Raw genomic sequence first — 21,957 nt, 5'->3', positions numbered from 1 at the left:
ACGTGGTTATAGTCCCATTAATTACTTTTCTTTTACATTTAACAGAAATTTACAGTTTCTCCTGTAAAATAAATGCTGTTTCTCATTTAGGACAATAGTCTTATATCAGTACACCAAAAAAATTATAATTATTCAAAATAATAATGTAGCAATTATGTTAAAGTATTAAATGAATAAAACTGATAGAGAATAAAATAATTGTGACAATTTTATCACAAATTTAAGTTTACATTAAGTGAATTTCTAAAAAAAATTGAGTTCATCTAAACAGTAGTGTTTAAAACTCAGAACAGTAATTTGTTTACAAATGTTTTTGAATTTTGGTCTTTTTTGGACACTTTTGGTTCAGTTGATTGCAATCAAAAAGGGAGGTGCATAACTAGATGTTACAACAGTCCTAAATCCAAAATTTCAACATCCTATGGCTAATTGTTTTTGAGCTACGCAAGATACATACATAGTACATATTTGTATACAGGTGTCATGCCGAAACTGGTCTAAATGGATTCAGGGTTAGTCAAAATGGATATTTCCATTGAAATCTGAAAATCAAAATTTTTTGCAATCATAATGCTTCCTGTAAAAGAAGTAAAAATAAAAATGTTAAGTTTTGCCGATAACATTGTTCTTTTGGCAGAAAATTAGGAATGAGTTATTAGAAGAAATCATAAAGCACACGGATTTACTACCAGAACAGAATTTCCTTTCAAAAATAAGTAAGAGAGTAAGAGTAAAGTAAAGATAATGATTATAACAAAAGGGCGATAATAAGAATGAAATATTAGGATACAGGAACTTTAATACAAACTTTTTATTTACAGTTACTTTTATACAGATTTGAATGCTGGATCGTGGATACCGATGTTCTTTGGTAGTTGGAATTCAATTAACCACACTTCTCAGGAATAATCCACCTGAGACTGTACAAGACTATACTTCAAAAAATTTACATTTATACATAAAATCATCCTCATTTATCCTGTGAAGTAATATCTTACGGTGGTTCCAAAGCTAAACAGAAAAAGAGAGAGAAATCAATATAATAAACAGATTTAAAGGGTGAAAACTGTATGGAAAAATTAAGACTGGAATGTATAAAGCAGATAATAAGGATGCTAAATGTAGTAAGTATGTTGATATTAAGATTGGCACAGAAGAAAGATGTATATATACATATATTCAAAAAACTTTCGGGATATGCTTTACTGGTGAAAATAAAGAAGAAAGTTCGTATAATATAGGTTCAAAAATGCTTTGTTAGCAAGTGTCTGTTGGTGAAATAATTCCCCCTGATAATCTGCATCTTCAGTTAATCTAGCCAGACCTGTTAATTAAATTACTCACCGGGTCGGTCAAGTGGTGAACTCATCATCGCAAATCAGCTGATTTCAAAATTGAGAGTTATAAGGTTCACCCTAGTAAAGGCAGTTACTTTTATGCAGATTTGAGTATTATATTGTGGATACCGGTGTTCTTTGGTGGTTGGGTTTCAATTAACCACATATCTCAGGAACAGTCGACCTGAGACTGTACAAGACTATATTTCATATACATTCATTCACATCAGACAAAAAAACAAAAAACCAGGCCCACAATAGTATTTTTAGTAGATATCAAGAAATCTGAGAGAAAATGTAAAAGATCAGGGTCAAAAACACTATTTTATGTTTGGAGTAAAATAACTTTGTTAAATTTGTAATAAACGCATCAAATTTTAAACAAAACTTGTAGAGAATTTGATTTTGAGTAAAGCGGTATGAATGAAGTCGTATATAAAGTCGTTTGTATGAAAAGTCTGTTTAACACACAGTTAAAATCTGCCGCATTTTGTTTTTTATAAACTTTGAAATTCTTAGATTTGTATTATTTTTTTATTATCCTTTTTTAACCACACCAGGTCAACCAGTAACCGCCTAAAAGACGTTGCCTCAATTGAAGGTTCGTATTTAGTCCACAGAACTTACAAAAGGATACTATACTGTATTGACCAAGTGATGGGACATGATGATAGTAACCATTTAAGGTAGAATCTGGAGCACGATGTTCTAATCAGTAGAATCCTTCCAAGTCATTTCATGATTAGTTAGCTGTTTTATCTATTTTATATTTGATAAACACAATTTTTTTTAATAAATAAATAAATTAAAAGATGTATATTTAAGAAAGTAGTTTTGGATATATCTGTTTTGGAGAAAGAGAAAAGTATTTCAAGACATTTAGTCGATTTAAACAAATTAATATATATATATATTTAATCTTTTTCCAAAAAATGGAAAATATTAAAAATAAATATTAAATTTAAAATAAAATAACTTTTGGAAAACGTATAGTTTGATACTCGTAAATAATTAAATTATCATCGCAAAGTAGTGATCTATGTTTTACTCTTGAGGATCGGATCGTAAAGATATCCGGGGATATTTATACCCCTACTAATCGCAGAACTGGACAGTGGTCTCTTGCTGCTAGGTTTTTCTAATTATTGGGCGGGTATTTGATTGTTTAATGGCGATAGGATATAATCTTATATAGTTCCTCGTTAGATCAGAGGGCTCTGGGGTAGGAGTAGTTCGAGTGTGTGTCATACAGATAGTGAAGCCAAGACGTTTCTTCGTAAACCGCCATTCGCAGTGTGTTGAGTTTGTTTCGCGTTATTTCTGTTGTCGGTCTTGGTTGAGTGAGTATCAAATTAAACGTACTAATAATTTTGTATTAATTATCTAAAATATGAGAAATTATAACAATAAAGCGATATTAATTATAATATATACGTACATTATTTAATGAAATGAAACGTAGCGGTAATGTAAAATAAGGTTGAGTTGTTCATATTTACGTGTTTAAATTGGAAATGTTACACTTATTTCATATCGTATATCTGGAATTGTAAATTATTAAAACCTTGTACTAACAATTATATTAATACATTATTTTATGGATTATTATTCCGATTTAGAAAAATTATTTCGTCGATAGACATTTTATTTTTACTTATTCTAATATTTCAATCTGTTCAACTAATGAACAATAAGCAACCTCCGGACTGCCCGTTTTGATGAGAATGGCATGTAAGTGAACCTGTAATTTAAATAATCCAATATTATTTGTTTAATTCCTTGTATATCGCTGTCATAAGGTATAGTCTAGTTCAGATTCAGGACGACCATTCCTAATACGTGTGGTTAATTGAACCCCAACCACCAAAGTAAACCGATATTCTCTGTTTAGAATTAAAAAGCGACTAAGTAATGGGAATTTGAACTTCGGAACCTTCAATTTTGAAAATTAGCCTGTAAATAACCGATTTGCGACGATTAGTTAACAACGGCTAGACAGGTTAGTTATCACTAGGCGGGTGAGCTGCCGTTAGACTTAAACAAAGAAACTATTAATAATTAAATGTTATTAACTTTGTTATTTATCGATTTGTTATAAAAAATTTGATCCATTAGTATCTTATAGTAATTTATTAATTTTTCTTTTAGATTTTAGTCGTTCTGTTTATGATTGTTGGCGAATAAATATAATATTTATTGATTATAGAATGCATTAGCAGTCTCATTGAAAATTATTTTTTTGTTTTATACTTCGTTAACACAGTGTATCTGATTGATTATCAATACAAACCGGATTATATGCATTTCCATATACACTTGCATATTGATCCCATTCTCACCGGTTATTGCACATTTTCGCTATATTTACAATACTTTTCGGTAGGGTACCTTGTTAATAACTGAAATCATACTTTGTAGCCGACCAGACTTATTAGCTGCAGGGCTGTAAGAGCCCTGCAGCTACTTAGTAGCCGCAAAAGATATCTCTGATTTTTTGTGTTGTTTATAAAAAAAAACAAAATGTTAAATAATTGTTAATCATAGAATTTATCAATATGTTATTCAACTATTTACTAACTGTATGCTGTTTTTGAAATAAGGGAATTAAATTTACTATTTTTTTATTATTAAATGTTGCATATTTTAACACTTTTCATGCATATTTCAAGCCCTTTTTGTTGCATATAATCCGGTCTCTAATCATCAAGATGTAAATGTTAAGGTAGCTTTAAGGTCAAGATGTTAAGGAATCTTTAGATTTGTATCTAAAGCTATGAATTAGAATATAATAATTTTAAGAAAAAAATTTTTATGTGGACAACACGTGATTTTTTTGAACGCCTATTAAATTACATACACAAATCATAAAATTTTATTTCGTTAATAACTTCTTATATTTTTTCTTTTTACTGTTATTATTGAACTATTATTTATTGTAATTTTTTTTTTGCAATCAGAGGTTAATAATTTATTAATAAATCAGTGTATTTAAATAGAAAAAAAAGTTAAAAAATGAAAAGGAGATGAAGTTGGATTTGAACTGAACCCTTCTGAGATCCAAATATTTCATTAATTAAAATTTTATTTGGCTATAATAAGTGTAAACCAATATAAATAAGTACCACTTATGATATATCGTTGAAAAGCTCTCAACGAGAGCTTATTACTGCAGTTAAGTCCAAAATCAAAAAAAAAATTGGATTTTGGGCTTTTTTTGGACAATTGGTGCAATCGATTACAATCAAAAAAGAAGGTGCAAAACTAGATATTACACCAGTCGTAAATCCAAAATTTCATCATACAGCTAATCATTTTTGAGTTATGCGAGATATGTACGTACGTACAGACATCTCCCCGAAACTAATCAAAATGAATTCAGGGATTGTAAAAATATATATTTTTCTTGAAATGTGAGAACCGAAAATTTTCTCGATCACAATACTTCCTTTATTTTGTACAAGGAAGTATTGAAGTATTGAGGAGTCATCACTAATTTGAAATTTCAAGAAAATTTCTTATCGTACTTGTTATTTCAAATTTTTTATCTGCAATCAATTATTTTTTACAAAAAATCTGGGACCTTACACAGTTTGTTCTACCCCAAAGTTTTTTAATGAGCTTTTGCTATTAAAGTTAAGCACGGTTAATTAAAGTTAAATTAAAAGATATAGTAATCTTAAGGATCTTGGACACACCCATCTTATATTCCAACCCTGTTGGGGGAAGACACCACCCACCTTGTGACGTTACCGTCCACAACACCACCCCGAGCCCTGAGGGGCTTTACCGGATTTCGTCTTTAGATCCTGTAACTCATTACATCTCGCAGTCATCGCACATATTACAACTCAATTATTCTAAAAATTTTGTTGACTCCCAAACTGGTGCATGTACAAAACACATCGAATCAACACGGCAAAAGAAAAGCATAAGCCATGTTTTATTTACTACAGAGAACTTTGGCAGTCACATTTAAAGGAATACACGTGGAGTAAAAAGTTTCCTGAGAAAGGATTTTTTTATTTTTGTAGAAACGTTTCTGAGGAATATCCTTGCAATTAAAGTTTTGTTTGATGTTTATATTTTTCAAATAAAATTTTATTAATCAGGTGTTTCTGTTTCAATTTAATGAAATGAAAGTGAAGGCTCACATTGAAAATGAATGTTGAACGTCTGTAAGTGAATGTTGCGCTTCTTAATTTTTTGGAAAATATATTAAAAATATGGTTTTCATTAAACGTAAACCTAAATGTTGTAATTTTATTAGATTAAAGCCACGGATGCTAAAGGTAATTTAAAGTCTGTTAGAAACGGCGAAAAAAATGTATAATAAAAGTCAAAATATACAACCTCTTAATAGTGCCGTAGTTAAAAAATAGAAAATCTACAGAAATATTTTAAACTCTTTGATTAGATATAAAAATAGTTATTATTCTAATAAGATTATGAATGCTAAGGACAATTTGGAATCTTATATGTTCTAGGTTAGTATGAATACTTGTAATTGTACTCTGCTATCTTTTGTCGATTCTTTTAAATATCTTGGGATAGATTTTGATTATAATCTGAAGTTTAATTCCCATATAAAGAATTTGGTGAACAAGGTTAAGAGATTCTTTTACAAGTTTAGGATTGTTAGGCATATTTTGCCAGATATTACTCTCGTACAGCATTTTGGTGGGGAATATGTTCGACTATGTATGTATTCCACCCTCTGTTAGTTATTAAAAATTTATCTCTTTAAACTATATATTTTTCCTAATAATTTGATTTATTCTTTGATGGTGATAATCTTAAAAATTTAAATGTTAAAAATGTATTATTATTTCTTTATAAAAATAGCATTTTTTAAAATTATTATATAATCATTCCTATATAAGTAGACATTCTTTGACATGTAATATTTGTATACCTCTTGCTAGTACAGTTCTATTTAGAATGCAGCTAGTCAGTTATTATTAATGCTTGTTAATGAATGATTTGGATAATTTTGTTTCTATGCGCTTGTCATTCGAAGGATTTTTCTGTAATTGACGACTGTGATTTTAACGTTGCATTATAATTATTTTCATTTAAGATTTTTAAATTTTATTTCTCGTAGTGATCTTTTTATGAGATATTTTATTATATGCTATGTGTATTGTACATATAATAAATAATATTGTATTTGATTTATAGTATATTTTGTTTCCTGTAGATTATTTCCTTTCTACTTGGGTGGTTTTGAAAAGTAATATTGTTTTAGATGCAAATTTTGATTTTGGTAACATCTATTATGCGATTCCTTTCTGTTTATCATTACTTCTGTTCTCGACTCGTGTTTACTTTTAGAGCAGGCTTGATGTGCATTGTTAACAGTGATTTATTTTATCTATATTTTAGCTGTTTATTATATTTGTATTATCGTATATACTATATCTATATATATATATACATATATACTATATCGTATTATATCTATTCGAGTGAATTTTAAATAAATAAATAATTAAGAGTTATGAAACAATTAAATTATTATAAGTAATGTTTGTGCTTCAAAAGGTGATGGTTCAAGATGGAACAATTATATTCATTCATTTCAATGATAATAGTAAATTTTCAAGTTTAATTTTTAGTTCAATATTACTGTAGTGATATTACATCCGCCATATATATATATATATATATATATATATGGCCATGCATTATTCACAGACTAAACAAACTCATTGTGTTCATTGTTAACAAAAATAAAAATAATGAGTTGTCATAATCGTCAATTAGCAGCATCATATTTGTTCATTTAATATGTACAGTTTTATTTTTTTATCAATCTGAAGTCAAGTACCTTGTTTATAAAAAGAAAATGATTGCATTCATTATTTTTTTGTAAATAGTACGTAAAACTTGATTATTCAGAATTTTTTTATGTACTTACATTTCATCAACCGCTTGTTTAAATTTTTTTTTATACAAAAAACTTTATTCCGTACTGTCATTTTATTGTATTGGTGGTCATATCATTGTTTCTTTATTGTTGTAATTTTTTACATTTTATCTTTTAAATATTTTTACATACATTTTAATGTTACTTTTTTTGTTAATAATTTTAGTATTGCATATTTATTTTTCTTATTGATTTCAGTTTTATATTTTTAATTGATTGTTATTATACATATTTCCCTGGACACTTCTTTGTGTGTTTATGTGCTTTTTTAACAAGGAAAATGATTCGGATGGTATAATCTAAAAGTTAGTTGCATCATAACCACTACATCGATGAACTGATCTGTTTAATAATCGTTTTGAAAGCTTGGGTTATGTTTTATAATTATTTATTTTATCAATACAATCAAAATAAGAATATTCTCGGCGAATTTTCAAAGGAAATAAATGCAATATAGTTTTCCATTATTAGGAAAAACACTTTTTAAATTGGCTAACAAAATTTACATTAGAGTTCAAGGAATGGACCGGGCAGTAAGATTCATAAAGATCAAGATTTTACAATTATCATTTCCAGATTTATTCAATGTATTGTACTTCAAGGATTAGGAGGTTCGTCTTTACCAAAAGCTCTTGGTTCTTTTCTGTTTCAACCCCCAACAAGGTTTTTTTAAGAGTATCTATTTATACTTATTAGGAAAATAATAATTGTTATTTTTAAGTAACTTATCTACTTATTACATTAAAAATTAGATTAATACATCCCATTTAATGAGTACATTCTTTTTCGGGGATAGCCATGTTTTTCAATTTTTTCTTTCAAATCGAAATTATAAATATAATGTAACCAAACTTAATCTACGCTCGCTAGTCAAGGTTGAAGGGTGCATAGGTTAAGTTTGGTTAAATTATACGCGTTTAAATATGGGCAATTACTAATACGTAATGTAAAAAAAAAAAAATATTGTGGGAAAACAGAAAAACCCCAATCTCCTCAATAGTATGCTTATTATGTAGCCTCTGGACAGGAGGTAGACTCCTTGAAGCTCTGTACATTTCAGCATTTGTAGTATGGACTTAGCAGGGTCAAAACGAAAAATGAGAAGAAGGGCAAGGATAAGGAAAGAGGCTAGCAGTGAGAAAGAACAACCTCTACGTACTTTAAAAAAAAAAACAGAAAGCACTCTCATTCCAAAATGAGGAAATCACACCCAGAGAAAATCTCAAGGTGAGAATACCCATCCATAATCCCTAAGAGAATTTTACTGTAGTCCGTCTCAGGAAACAGTTCAGCAGATATAAGTATGAATTAAGCATGTATGAGTGATATCTTAGTAGTTTAGGACGAATCGGTCTAACCCATCGAGTTGGTCTAGTGGTGAACGCGTCTTTCCAAATCTCCAGCGTTCAAGTCCTAGTAAAGTCAGTTGTTACTTGTATACGGATTTGAATACTAGGTCGTGAATACCGGTGTTCTTTGGTGGTTGTGTGAGATGTTGCTGAGACGTGTGGTTAATTGAAATTAACCACACATCTCAGCAACGGTCGAACTGAGACTGTACAAGACTACACTTCATTTATACTCATACGTATCATCCTCTGAAGTATTATCTGAACGGTAATTACCGGAGGCTAAACAGGAAAAAGAAAGGCTGAATCATTCTGTCACACCCACGTGCCAGTGCAATTATTGCTTTATGCGTATAACAATGTACTGTAAGTTATCACTTATCCGGTCGTGGCACGACGATGATTAAGCAATTAAAAATCGTTGTTGAGTCTTTGTTTGATGTTTAATAACGATAATATCATTTGTAATGCTTCATAAAATTATTTAGTTCAGTGAAAAAAAGTATTTCAATCTATATTATCGGTTTACTCTTCGATACGATACAATTTTATGCTTCATTTTTGTAACGGTTTTATTTTCATTAATTCTAATTTATCCTGTGCTTTTGTGATAATCAGGTTTTAACAATGATTGATTCTGTCGTGAAACATAAACTGGGAAATCCCTTAGGTAGCTAAAAAAAAAAAAAAAAAAAAAAAATAAGGGACGTATATGTAACCTTAAAATAAGATCTGTGGAACTGCAATCGGAAAGCAAGTAGTAAACAGTCGTTACTGAAAGAACAATTTTTAACATAATAAAGAAAAATTACTGTAAATAAATATGCTCCAAAAAAAACCCAACGTGAAACGATTGAAAAGTTGGAAGTTTTACTAAAATGTCTATAAAAAAAATATTTATTCATTTTATTTCAATAACGAGCTTCCATCTTGAACAAAATATTAAATACCATGAAAACGAATACTGAATTACCGAATTTTTCCATGAAAAAATAAACATGGCCGCCATTTTGTAATTTGCGAAGGTATTTAATTCCTGATTTTTTGCTAATTTTAAAATTATTACCAAGACGCTTACCAAAACTTAATGTGATTCCACTATTCGAACTTTAGATATAAATGTTTATATAAAAATAACAAAATGGCGGACAGTAGGAAAACGAATATTCCAGGAATATATATTCACATACATCCTGGAAATATTTATTCAATACATATGATAATTAACATATCAGACCTTCATGGCAAAAAACTTTCATCTCTAGATAACATCTAGAAGATTCTGGTTCAATTCCTGGTATGGAACGCAGTAATTCATATGCCAAAAAATTGAACTGTTATTCGATGTCACCGTTTTATTGCAGAGAATAAATAAAGTTGTAATTGTTCAGTTAGGTTTTGATTGGAAGGAACCGTTAGCCATTCGTTAGAAAGTTTAGTTTTATCTGCTGTTCTTTCTCCAAAACGACGTCTGTTTCCAAAATTGATCCTTGCTTCTGATATCCAGATAATAATGCTGAAATTTCGTATAGTCTGTATAACATTTATGATACTAATAAGGGTGATCTTCTGTGAGAGTAATGATATTCATCGTACACCAATCCCTGCAGTGAAGAATATGAAAGTGTTAAGGGCCGAATATCACCAACATTTTTACGTGTTTGGCACGTTACAACAGTGTATATGATTCTCTGAAGAAAGCAATAATTTCTCACGACTTAGTAAGGCGGGCAGGGGATGATTATTGTTCTTAGAAATTACTATGCCGTTTTTTAGGATTGGTTTCATTTCGCATCAGGTCGGCTACTAACGTAACGGTTATGGTAGTTAACAAAAGACAATCTCATTTTGCGCCCGCCTCAAACCCCCGAATAGGTGGATCCTACTCTGGGGGTTTGAGGCGGGCGCAAAGCGGGATCCGAGTGACGGGTCAAGACGTGCAGGCCTGTTAGAGTAAAGGACACTCCCCTGGGCTGTGTAATACTTAACTGCAGGGTCCCAACCGGTGGAGAAGAGGAAAAATAAGACAATTAAAATATTAAGACATCCTTTAAACTGTGTTTTAGCAGGAAGTTTGTTACTATCACACTGGGTTAAATAGTCTGATTAGCATCTACCATGTGAACTTCGAACAACTTGATTTTATTATTGACGCTAATTGAATATGAATAGAGATATTGATCTGATGTTATTTATATTATAAAATAAACTATTGTTGATAACGTGTGAGTGAAATATAAACATATAAATGTCAGCACTCAATATGTTATTAATGTCTATGCTAATAGTTATTGAATATTTATTCAGGCTATTTTGAGTTATACTCGATGATGTAATATATAATATGTTTTTTCGTACTGACTTGTTATTGAAATAAGTAATATAAATATGTGATAATTGATTCGAATATTTGTTCATTCCCTTTAAAATACGAGACAATCGTGGTCGAAAAAAATTAGAAGAAAATATTTTTGCTATATTTTGTATTGAATTGGTTCCTGTTTTTATAAAATATGCATGAAATTGTAATTTTGTATAGAATTACTCAAATTGGATTACAATTTCATTTTTTATTTAGCAAATCAAAGTTCAGTATTAATGAATCATGATACTTAATATCACTTATGACCGGCTGGCTAGAGGGCCGGCCCTAGGAGGTAGGCAAAGTAGGAGCGGAAAACCGCCTGATCAGAGCGCAAAAAGAAATAAACCCAACCCACAAAAATATATTCGTGTACTTGAATCTAGAAAATAATATTATTTACTATTTATTAGTATAATAATATTATTATTGTACTCGTTTTGTTTTAAACGTATAGTATGTAAATTACTTCTGAAAATAGTAGGTACTAGTTTTAACTGTCGTTAGTTCGTTGAAAATGTAAATTTTGTTTTTAAATAAATCTATACTAGTATTATTGTCTTAATTCAATTATATATAATTTTTTTGGTTAACATGGTTGTTTTATAATTCTGTTTTTTTTTTCAAAAGTTCTAAAGTTTTTTTTAAGCTTGGGGGGCGTCATTTTTTGGGTTTGCCTACGGCCGTAGAAACGCTAAGGCTGGCTCTGCCGGGTACCTCTGGCTCTCCCTAGACCTCTGTCCTGTATGATTGAATTCAGAGGCATGTACTCGTCTTGTGATTGATTTGTTAGTGAATCTGACTAGAGTTTACGATCGTGGGCCCTCGATTATAAGGAGTTGACGTCAAAACGTTCAGCCTATTTTTAACCCACCGGGTTGGTCTAGCGGTTAAACTCATCATCGTAAATCAGCAAATTTCGAAGTCGATAATCCTAAGGCTCATATCCTAGTAAAGGACGTTATTTATACGGAATTGAATGCTAGATCTTGGATACCGGTGTTCTTTGATGTTTGGATTTCAATTAACCATACATCTCAGGAATGGTCTACCAGAGACTGTTAAGACTACACTTCATTTACATTCATACAGATCATCCTCATTCATCCTCTGAAGAAATACCTTACGGTGGTTCTGGAGGTTAAATAGAAAAAAGAGAGAGAGAGCCTCTCTCTATTGGGCTCGTAGAGGATAGTGGTGGCTCTTATCCCATGAAGAAGTTAGCAGGAAGATTGTACTTCCAAAATCGGTGGCGGAGCCTGCCCACCGCCCGGAATGTCTTTGTTTCAATCTTTTTTTTTTTTTTGGTTGATGGTTCTATCTTGTGCCTCTGCAATTCATATTCTGATTATCACGTCGTGTAGTAGATGGCCTCTTCTAGGTCAGATCTGTGTGGGTTGTCTGTTCATCGGCGAGGCTGATCCGTCTTAAGCGGTAAGTCGGCTGGCGTCTGATGACTGCTTCAGGTTAGAGTTTGATTTAAATAGAATCCAGTGTCCATCCCCGAACCAGGACAACTTGTAAACGACTAGACCGGTTTCGAACACGTACCCGATTCACAACATTTTCACACTTTCACAAGCTACAGCTCCAAAACGGTAAGTCGTACAAGAAAATTGTTTAAATAAAAGTTGTCTGTTTTTTTTGAGATTAACAAAAAACAAATGTTTCCGGTAAAAAACCGAAAAAACACGTTTTTTGCAACTTCAGCGCCACCTAGTATTTAAATTTCAAATTATACGGCATAACTTCAAACATATTAATTGTAGAGGAGAATGACCTCTACATTTTTTTGTTTGAAAAACTGTTCTCTAAAATGCATAGATTCAGAGAAAAACTCATTTCAAAAACTTTTTCTACGGGAGGGGGATGTTAAAAATCTGGAGTTAAGCTTTCCTCATCACCCCCAACATATGGAAAAACCACAATCGGTAGGTAAGGATTTTCAAATAAAAATACAAATTGACTACTATTGTAATCACATTGGAAGCCAGCAGTGGTAAATATATCTGCCTGAGCAGCCTCATTTATCTTAGTATTTGCAAAAGTGTAGCAGTGCTACAAAATTTGTTGAAGGTGCTCAAGGCTGATGAAATGCAATTAACCGATTAGACTTTAAAGAAATATTGGAAGCCAGCAGTGGTAAATATATCTGCCTGAGCAGCCTCATTTATCTTAGTATTTGCAAAAGTGTAGCAGTGCTACAAAATTTGTTGAAGGTGCTCAAGGCTGATGAAATGCAATTAACCGATTAGACTTTAAAGAAATATATCGACTTGTATAATGAACTAACTAGTTCTCTGTAATTACTTGATAAGTTAAGTCAAATCAGCGTTTAAGATTGAGAGTCCTAATATCTGTCTCTCGGCCCCAAACGGTTAAAAACCGCTGGATCCTGATGAAGTTTGAAACGTGAGGCCACCAACGGATGGAGATAAAGATATATGGAGTGCTGTGATAATGCCGTAAAGCGGGCCCAGCATCCCATCTTATAGAGGGAGGGGTTTTTATGGGTTGGCCTGCAAAGGAGAGGATCTTTTGCAGGTTGTACTACGGGGTAGTACGAGACAATATGTCTGCCCCTAAAAGGTTTCTCCTCCGAAGAAAAAAATCTGATTTTATATTCAGTTCATTTTATTTACCCTTATACAAAATTTGAATGAATTTTTATAATTTTAACCGCTAGTAGTTTAATATTTTTATTTTTATCATTTTAATTATATGTTTTTTAATTTTATTTCTGTTAAAGGATAATATTTTGTTTAACCTCTTATGTAATAGAAATGAGTTACGAAATTAATGAAGATCCTTGCATAAAGTTGAGATTGAACCGTTAAACTTATCTTTATTTTTGTCTGTAAAGCTTTAATATCGGTCCAACAATAACTATAGAATATGACAGGATCATAAATGTCAAGAAGTTACAGGAAATTCCGTTTTTAGTTAAAATGTAATAATAGATAACTCATTACAACCGACTGACCATCATTGTTCAAGATTAACAAAATAATCGTTATTTATTATCAGATTACGATTTGTTTAATAAAACAAATGTTTAAGTTGCTATTTTTATTTGTTTTATTTTACATTTAGGACATAGTTTCTTTTGTTTTTATTTTGCAGATACGTTTTTGTCTTTTCTTATAAAATAAATTATTACGTAAATTGATAATAGAAAGAACCCGTATGTCCTAAATTGTCAACTAAATAAAACCATTTTCCTTTTCTATGCTTGCTCGAGATAGAAAGTTTTATTTTCACTTTATACTATTCTCTTTTTGTTTTATTCAAATGATTTTTTTTTATTGCGAGTAATGAGTGTGTTGCCTTTCCGGATGTTTGTTTAATAATAATATTCTTTATCGCATAAAGTTGACATTTTGTTTATAAATGTATGCTTGTTGCACCAATAAAGAATCTTAATCGTAAATTACTGTATATTACTCGTTTTTAAATAAATCGCTCTTAGTAAACAGTTACGAATTTCTTAATATCAATAAAAAAAGGTTAAAATTAAATTTATAAAATTACAAAACGTACAGCCTAATAATAAAACAAAAATTATAGACTTTGCCGTTGGTGAGGGGGCTTGAGTGCTCAGGGTTACAGAGTAGCTGAACCGAAGGTGCAACCATATCGGAGAGGTATCTGTAGAGAGCCAGACTAAGGAATGATTCCTGAAAGAGGGCAGCAGCTCTTTCAGTAGTTGTTAGGGGCGTGAGTCACAATAACTAAAACGGCCATATCAACATCACTCAGTCCTCTGAGTACTGCGCAGCTGAAAGCAATGGAAAACTACAGCTGTTTTTTTTCCCCAAGAACATGTGGCTCTGCATTTTCACATATACAATAATGGAGGCGCCTTCCTTGGTAAAATATTCCGGAGGTAAAATAGTCCCCCGTTCGGATCTCCGTGTGGGGACTACTAAGGAAGGGGTCACCAGAAAACAAAAAAATAACATTCTACGAGTCGGAGCGTGGAATGTTAGAAGCTTAAAAAAGGTTGGTAGGCTAGAAAATTTAAAAAGGGAAATGGATAGGGTGAATGTGGTAATAGTAGGAATTAGTGAGGTTCGGTGGGAAGAGGAAGGCGACTTTTGGTCAGGTGACTTTAGAGTAATTAATTCAGCGTCAAATAATGGGCAGGCAGGAGTAGGTTTCGTGATGAACAAGAAGATAGGGAGAAGAGTGGAGTATTTCAAGACGCATAGTGATAGAATCATTGTAATAAGGATAAAATCAAAACCTAAACCGACAACGATTGTTAACGTCTATATCCCTACAAGCGCCCACGATGATGATGAGGTGGAGTGTGTATACGAAGAGATTGATGAAGCAATTAAACACGTAAAAGGAGATGAAAATGTAATAATAGTTGGAGATTGGAATGCAAGCATTGGAAAAGGCAAGGAAGGAAATATAGAGGGTGAATACGGGCTGGGCAAAAGGAATGAAAGAGGGGACCGACTTATAGAGTTTTGCACGAAGTATAATTTAGTAATTGCCAACACCCAATTTAAAAATCATAATAGAAGAATATACACTTGGAAAAAGCCAGGCGATACTGCAAGATATCAGATAGATTATATCATGGTTAAGCAAAGATTTAGAAATCAACTCGTCGACTGCAAAACTTACCCTGGAGCAGACATTGATAGCGACCATAATTTGGTGATAATGAAATGTAGATTGGGGTTTAAAAACCTGAAGAAAAGGTGTCAGATGAATCGGTAGAATTTAGAGAAGCTTGAGGAAGAGGAGGTAAAGAAGATTTTTGAGGAGGACATCGCAAGAGGTCTGAGAAAAAAAGATAAGGTAGAAGATGTAGAAGAAGAATGGGAGAATGTTAAAAAGGAAATTCTTAAATCAGCAGAAGCAAACTTAGGCGGAATAAAGAGAACCGGTAGAAAACCTTGGGTTTCAGACGATATATTGCAGCTGATGGATGAACGTAGAAAATATAAGAATGATAGTGATGAAGAAAGTAAAAGGAACTATCGGCAATTAAGAAATGCTATAAACAGGAAGTGCAAATTGGCGAAAGAAGAGTGGATTAAAGAAAAGTGTTCAGAAGTGGAAAGAGAAATGAACATATGGTAAAATAGACGGAGCATACAGGAAAGTTAAGGAAAATTTTGGGGTACATAAATTAAAATCTAGACTTCAAAAAAAGTGTTATAGTCATCATACCAAAGAAAGCAGCGGCAGATAAATGTGAAGAATACAGAACAATTAGTTTAACTAGTCATGCATCAAAAATCTTAACTAGAATTCTATACAGAAGAATTGAGAGGAGAGTGGAAGAAGTGTTAGGAGAACATCAATTTGGTTTCAGGAAAAGTATAGGGACAAGGGAACCAATTTTAGGCCTCAGATTAATAGTAGAAAGAAGATTAAAGAAAAACAAACCAACATACTTGGCGTTTATAGACCTAGAAAAGGCATTCGATAACGTAGACTGGAATAAAATGTTCAACATTTTAAAAAAATTAGGGTTCAAATACAGAGATGGAAGAACAATTGCTAACATGTACAGGAACCAAACAGCAACAGTAACAATTGAAGAACATAAGAAAGAAGCCGTAATAAGAACGGGAGTCCGACAAGAATGTTCCCTATCTCCGTTACTTTTTAATCTTTACATGGAACTAGCAGTTAATGATGTTAAAGAACAATTTAGATTCGGAGTAACAGTACAAGGTGAAAAGATAAAGATGCTACGATTTGCTGATGATATAGTAATTCTAGCCGAGAGTAAAAAGGATGTAGAAGAAACAATGAATGGCATAGATGAAGTCCTACGCAAGAACAAAACAAAAGTAATGAAATGTATTAGAAATAACAAAGATGGACCACTGAATGTGAAAGTAAGAGGAGAAAAGATTATGGAGGTAGAAGAATTTTGTTATTTGAGAAGTAGAATTACTAAAGATGGACGAAGCAGGAGCGATATAAAATGCCGAATAGCACAAGCTAAACGAGCCTTCAGTAAGAAATATAATTTGTTAACATCAAAAATTAATTTAAATGTCAGGAAAAGATTTTTGGAAGTGTATGTTTGGAGTGTCGCTTTATATGGAAGTGAAACGGACGATCGGAGTATCTGAGAAAAAAGGATTAGAAGCTTTTGAAATGCGGTGCTATAGGAGAATGTTAAAAATCAGATGGGTGGATAAAGTGACAAATGAAGAGGTATTGCGGCAAATAGATGAAGAAAGAAGCGTTTGGAAAAATATAGTTAAAAGAAGAGACAGACTTATAGGCCACATACTAAGGCATCCTGGAATAGTCGCTTTAATATTGGAAGGACAGGTAGAAGGGAAAAATTGTGTAGGCAGGCCGCGTTTGGAATATGTAAAACAAATTGTTAGGGATGTCGGATGTAGAGGGTATACTGAAATGAAACGATTAGGACTAGATAGGGAATCTTGGAGAGCTACATCAAACCAGTCAAATGACTGAAGACAAAAAAAAAAAACTAAATAAACTGAACATATAAACAAAAACTAAACTATCCTTAATACAAAACACTAACTTAATAAACAACAATAATAATCAAACCATATGCTCCCCTTATTAACGTTGTCTTTGATAGCATTCAGCAGAGTTTGAATCGATCTGACAGCAAGTTTAACAACAAAATACTCGCTTTTTTCACGACCAATTTCGCGGAAAAGCAATGACAGACGGTATCAGTTTTGTAAAAACACAGCGTGTTCATTTTGACATGTCTTGATTCCTGGTAGAATACCATACAGTTAATAGACCTCAACGGCATCTTGTTCGTTAGTCGGCAAATTCCAAACATTCATGTTAAACATCGATAGCGAAATTAAACTTCTTTCTTTTTCCTGTTTAGCCTCCGGTAACTACCGTTTAGATTATACTTATGTATGATACTTATGTATGAGTGTAAATGAAGTGTAGTCTTGTACAGTCTCAGTTCGACCATTGCTGAGATGTGTGGTTAATTGAAACCCAACCACCAAAGAAAACCGGTATCCACGATCTAGTATTCAAATCCGTGTAAAAATAACTGGCTTTACTAGGACTTGAACGCTGAAACTCTCGACTTTCCAAATCAGCTGATTTGGGAAGACGCGTTAACCACTAGAGCAACCCGATGGGTTTAAGTGACGCTGTCCTGTTGCAACCAACAGTCACGCTCATCCTATGCAGTAAGGCTGTAACTGTTGGACATATTGTCGAGTGATAAACGGTAAAGTATTTTGTAACAGTCTCCAACTATTCCCTAAATCTTCCCTATTGAGCTGTTGTTTTAGGTTAACCCATGACACTTGATTTAGGCTTTCGTGGGTAGCTTTCCACAAATCTAAGTAACCGATGCAATTTTCGTAAAAAGCTCAGGTTGTCTCCTTTATAAGCAGCAAATCAAAGAAAATATCGAAGATAGGACATATTTATGTCTCCGATATCCTTTTCTGAAGCTCTTTTACTTTGAAAGGAAGAAAATATGTACCTTTTCTCTCTTTTAAGTTACGAACGCAAATATTCGTTAGCTGTCTCAGGAGAAGACACTTTTTACTCTTTTCATTTACATAACAGCTTCGTTGAAGGTAGCTGCAGCCTTGTATAGAAATCATCATCAAACCTCTGCATTTGTATTCTCAAAAACATTTCTGAGTCTGCTGCGGATCTTCCAATCAAAAAAGTACGTTTTAAGTGGTTTGGTCGTTTGTGGTAATCGTACTAAGGCAAGCAGAGTCTAAGCCAACGTGTTTTAAACCACGGATTTTTTTTATACTCAACCTCCACAAAATCGCAAAACTGCTTCAACTGGGCCACTCGAAATGAGTAGATGTGGAAAAATTTAAAAAGCATTATGATTATAATTTAAGTATCAAGCGAAAGGTTACTTTTATTTCTTTTTCCTGTTTAGCTCCGGTAATTACCGTTCAGATAATACTTCAGAGGACGAATGAAAATTGCTAGGTATAAGTGTAAATGAAGTGTAGTCTTGTACAGTCTCAGTTCGACATCCTGAGATGTGTGGTTAATTGAGACCCGTCTAACCTAACCTAACCCGACCGCTTTGATCTAAAGCTCATATTTTATTAGGGTCCAATGTTAGCACATCTCAAGATCATCTGATGTCAGACGTGTGCGTTACATATAAATCTCGTATCTTATGTACATCCGATGGTAACACAGTTCAAGGTCATGTGACGTCAGAGCAGTTGCCAGCTGGAGCTGGCGATGGCGATTAAGATATGAACTTGATGAAGACACTAGCGCTCCGGCATGTTAGATCTGAACTAAAGTAGACACTAGCGCTGGGGGTGGGTTACAGCAGAACTAAAGTTGCCGTTGTTAATTAAAATAATATAACATAATCATATATAATCATAATCACTTTCGCCACGAGCTCAGTTTTACGTGAATCGTCTTTATTAATAAGCTTTCTCGTTGAAGATGTTATACTACTACTACTACTATAACAGTAGTATATAGCAGTATATACTATTTACTACTCGTACTAATCACCGCTTGATGTTTCAGTATTTGAAATGAATCAGTAATTCTATGCAGTGGTGGGGGCAGGCAGAGGCAGTAAAATTTCCCGATCAAATTAGAATTTGATTTAAAACATATAAAGGGCCTTTCCGATGAAATTTGGGACTTTCAACTGCTTTTCCGGACGCCGGTGCCCTAAAATTCTAGATGTATGGTCACCGTATTTATACATTGCATTTATTTTAGTAAATTACTGAAAAAATTGTCACTTTACTGGTCGACACAAGAAATCATTATCTTGCTTGACGGTACTGGGATTCCGTTCAATATTTGAAAGGCCTCTTGAACTAATATTGATATAAAAATTGAAAATCTTACAAATGCATTAGACTCGTTTCTTCCCTCTGCGGTGATTTGATACTTTGCAGAAATATCGTAATTAAATTTACAAAATCTTCGCTTCCATTATAAAAACTAAGCGACAAGATTTTTTCGGTTAACCTAAATTTACTTTAGATTGAGTAAAAAGGCAAAAATTGCATATTAGTTCTTAAAAACAATACGTATCGTTCACCGTAAGAACAAATACTTAATTGTATCAATTGAATTGCTTACATTAAGTGATATACTGCTGCTGCCGTTGCGGCGCAGGCAGTTGACAACGGACAACATAGAGCGTCATAGTACAGAGTGGCCCACGAAATGATCCAACATTCGGTTTTGATAAAATATATATATTAGAATGGCAATACAGAAAATTAAAATACAACCGCGTTTACTACATATCTGGAGATTATGTACTGCTTATCACATGTTCAATATGACCACCATCAGTCTAGCAACTTCAACACGAACTCCTATGTTGTTAGTAAGTCGACGACACACATCCTCGGTTATCTCTTTGCACGCCTCGATGATCAGCACTCGCAGTTCCATCACTGTACGATGATGTTTAGGAAAAATGTTTTCCTTTGAAATCCCCTAAGAAAATAATCACACTGATTTAAATCAGAACTGTTCGGGATCTAGTTCTGGCCACACGCAAAACGATTACGAAATCTGTTTGAAATGGCATTTGGTTAAACGTTTCATGCAGAAAGTCTAAAACAACAATAGCTATGTGCGGTTTGGTTCTATCCTGCATAACCACTTGTTTTCTAATTGAAACTCTTTTACCAGAAGCTAAAGAACAAAATTACTACGCAGCATGTTTAGATAATATTCACTGTTTATTACCTGTTGAAAAAAGAATGGCCCTTACACCTCGTAACTTGAGATAACGGCTCTTATCGAAATACTTGGAGCCTGATGTACCTTTTCATAAAGCACGTGTGGATTTTCAGAAGCCCAAAAACGCACGTTTTGTTTATTAATGACCCCGTGTAGGTGAAAATGTGTTTCATCTGAAAACCAAAATTCAACGATACGTCTTGGTTCACAGCCTATTCAGCGAATACCATTCTTTGATGTTGACCGTTAATTTAGGCAGCACTGTTATTTTGTACGGATTCAAATGCAAATCTATTTTAAAAATTCGCTGCACAGATCGCTTAGAAATCCCAAGTTGTGCTGCTGCTTTTCTTGTTGATTTGCCCGGACTCCTCGGCAACGCTGCTCTTGACAGCCTCGACATTCTGTTGAAAACGAATATCGGCAGACCATTCTCACTTATTCTCAAATACTGAACCGTCACTATTAAATTTTTCTTAAAGTCTACTTATTGTTTGAAATGAGGTCGACCCCGAGTTTGAAAATGCGCACGAAACCGTGTTTGTGTAAGCACCACACTTTTCGTTTCATTAAAAGACAACACAGTCTATGCGCTTTTCAATATTCAGTCTTCCTTTGTCAGCCATCTTGTAAAGATACACAAACAGTGCTCACGGAAAGAGAAGAAAATATTTATTAACTGATCCCATAGGGGAAAACACCCGCTATGTACGCCACGCCACCTCCTCCGTTCCTAGCCGTGGGCTTTACCGGAGATAATCTTCAATACCTCGGCAAAAGGCATATCTCGGCCTTGATTTTGCCTCAGTCAGGATGCTACCGATGTGAATGCCACATGTCTGACATTCCCATCGATGTACTACTACCTAAAGAACTCATAAAAACAAACAAAACACATCTCTTCAAGTCTTGAACAAGAATGATTTGACAATTCCCGAAGGAACTGACCTACTACCCGAAAGTGTATAAGGTAAGTTCAACACGCAACAGTAAACTATACTAAAACAAAACGTAAACGAATCACAAAAACATAAAACAGGAAATACTAAGACAAAACAACAGGGCAAACTCTAGATCCCCTACTCAATCCTCTCCTTTGCCGAATAAACAAAATTGTCGTCCAGCTGTCCACATTGCAGACCCATACTAGAATCCACCAGGCCGCAGTCTATCCCTGAAGGCACCATTCCCTTTTTTTTCTGGTGCACCCCTGGGACGGGTCCGCATCTAAACAATTGAAGTCGCATCCCAGAGAGGTGTACTTCTGACTAACTGTCC

The 21,957-nt window shown here is 33.1% G+C and overlaps 1 protein-coding gene across 2 annotated transcripts in view; it reads left to right on the top strand.

The window, feature by feature from the left end:
• The first annotated feature begins 2,568 nt into the window (after positions 1-2,568).
• Positions 2,569-21,957, top strand: part of LOC142331419 (uncharacterized) — a 36,956-nt gene continuing 17,567 nt past the window's right edge. The window contains exon 1 of one of the 2 annotated variants that reach the window (XM_075377308.1): positions 2,569-2,677. The gene's annotated coding sequence lies outside the window, so the exon portion shown is untranslated. Of the gene's footprint in view, positions 2,678-2,698; positions 3,069-21,957 lie in introns of those variants that run through there. The other variant, XM_075377309.1, reaches the window with a different exon arrangement.

Source organism: Lycorma delicatula, chromosome 10 (genome assembly GCF_047948215.1).
Source record: "Lycorma delicatula isolate Av1 chromosome 10, ASM4794821v1, whole genome shotgun sequence".
In the NCBI taxonomy this organism is placed as follows: Eukaryota; Metazoa; Arthropoda; class Insecta; order Hemiptera; family Fulgoridae; genus Lycorma; species Lycorma delicatula.
This window is presented reverse-complemented; position numbering and strand designations above follow the sequence as displayed.